This window comes from Acomys russatus, chromosome 6 (assembly GCF_903995435.1).
Source record: "Acomys russatus chromosome 6, mAcoRus1.1, whole genome shotgun sequence".
Classification (NCBI taxonomy): domain Eukaryota; kingdom Metazoa; phylum Chordata; class Mammalia; order Rodentia; family Muridae; genus Acomys; species Acomys russatus.
The window spans coordinates 49,454,971-49,457,449 of NC_067142.1; positions in this window are offsets into that span (position 1 = coordinate 49,454,971).

Below are 2,479 nucleotides of genomic sequence, written 5' to 3' on the forward strand. Positions count from 1 at the left end.
TGACTGTTCTTCCAGAGGTCCTGAGTTCAATTTCCAGCAACCACATGATGGCTTACAACCAACCATCTGTTATGTGATCTGACACCCTCTTCTGGCCTGCAGGTGTACATGCAAGCAGAGCACTGTATACATGGTAAATCTTAAAAAAAAATAAAATAAAGGCTGGGCGTAGTGGCTCACGCTTTTAATCCCAGCACTCGGGAAGCAGAGGCAGGCAGATCACTGTGAGTTCGAGGCCAGCCTGGTCTACAAAGTGAGTCCAGGACAGCCAAGGCTACACAGAGAGACCCTGTCTCAAAAATTAATTAATTCATTCATTAATTAAACTAAATAAAAAAGTCAGTAATAAAATGAAATAATAAAAGGCAGTGTCCAACGTTTCAAGGGACCTAGAGCTAAGCCAGGAGAGAGGAAATATGGTTGGTATTTAGGAGGAGAGGAGACAAAGGGAAAATAGTCCCTCTGTAATCTAGAGTGTGGAGGGCTGTCACAGGGGTGGGGACATAGGGAGAGACTGGACAGATGAGTCCGGAAGTATGAAAAAATTCCAGGCAAAGCAGTGAGATAGGAAGGCCTGACAAAGACAGGGTGAGTCTATGCAATGGCACATTGGTTTCTCTATTCAGTCCTGCTGTCTTCCATCTTACAAGCCCAGTGTTTCAGGTGCCACAAAACAAGACTTAGAAATATTCATGTCTTTTGCCTTCATCATTGTCTAAACTACCATGAAGTCTGGACTTGAGCAGATTTCATCCTTTTCACACTTTACCTCAGAAGATGTGTTTGTTTAATTTATTTATTTTTATGTATATTTGGTGTTTGGCCTACATCTATGTCTGTGTGAGGGATGCACTGGAATTTGAGTTACGGACAGGTGTGAGCTGCCATGTGGGTGCTGGGAATTGAACCTGGGTCCTCTGGAAGAGCAGCCAATGTTCTTAACTGCTGAGCCATCTCTCCAGCCCTGGTTTTTTTGTTTTTGGTTGTTGTTACTGTCTTTTTGTTTGTTTTTGTATTAGCATTGAGTTTACCACTACAGTACATAAAGGAACCTTAAGTCTGCATTCACAGAGACTGGTGAACTCCTTAGTTATCAGAACAGGGCTCGTGTCTTCAGCTTCTCACAGATGGAGAAAGGATGATTGCAAGGAACTGGGCCCCTCTGAATTCCCTTAAAGTTCTCTCAGACCTGGATGGGCATTAAAGATGTCCCATCCTGTCTCAAAAATATATGGCATGCTTTTTTTCTTTTTAACACCCCCACAAGACTTAAAAACAAAACCACACCAGCTTGTTGTAAATGTGATTTTGTTTTGATCTCAACTGTGGGATAGGGAACAGACTTGTGAGAGATCAGGTGATGTTAATCCACTAGAAGACGAGCCACCTCGTGTGGGAGCTTGGTTTTTGCCAGCTGAAATACATCTTAGTACAGACTCTGAAAGGAGATACATATATGAGCCCAAAAGAGGAAGCAGGGCTTTCTGGGTCTTGGTGTTGTTTGGCTGTTCATTGCTCCACTTCAACAAGCTCCTAGAGAGACAGCTCCAGAGAACTCCACTTCCCAGCTGCTGTTCCAGGTTCCAGCAGCAACTTTGATTAAGTTGCTGGTCTCCTAAATCCTGCCAACTATGCCAGGGGAATCGCTCCCAGGAACTGAGTCCAAAAAAGGTCTACTTCTCCTGTTCTCATTAACCTCTTTTCTCTCCTATCTAGGGTAGGTGGGTTGGCAGGGAGGTGTAAGCATTAAATAACCTCAAATAAAATAGGTTTGAAAAAGGTCAAAGCCTACAGCTTGTACATAGTGATTGCACAGCGTTAACTCCAGAAGGCTAGGAGTTCAGGCCGGCCTGGGTTACATCCACAGACCACAAACAAGCTTCTTTTTTGTTTGTTTGTTTGTTTTGTTTTTGTTTTTGTTTTTCGAGACAGGGTTTCTCTGTGTAGCCTTAGCCACAAACAAGCTTCTTAACAGCCTGAGACCCAGAGGACCAGAGAAGGGATGAAGAGAGTCAATCAAGTACAGGGCCATGCCCAGACCTGCTGAGGTACCCCTGACCTAAAGCTGCTACAGAAGGCCTGGGAGGCCTTTAATCCCAGCACTCGGGAGGCAGAGGCAGGCGGATCCCTGTGAGTTCAAGGCCAGCCTAGTCTACAAAGCGAGTCCAGGACAGCCAAGGCTAACACAAAGAGACCTTGTCTCGAAAAAACAAAAAAAACAAAAAAACAAAAACAAAACCAACCAAACAAACCAGGACCAAACAGGAGCTCTTAGAGTAACTGGCTGGCCCAGGGCAGGCCGTGTCTGTACTTCCCTTTTTCAAGCCATCTTCTCTCTTTCTTTTTCTCTCTCACTCTCGCTTGCTAGCTTATACGTCAGTTCCTGAAAGGTGGGGTTACTTCCTGACACTATGAAGCCGCCCAAAGGGAGGCTGGGCCCCATTCTGGGCACTAAGCTGGGATCCCCCGCTCCCCCGCA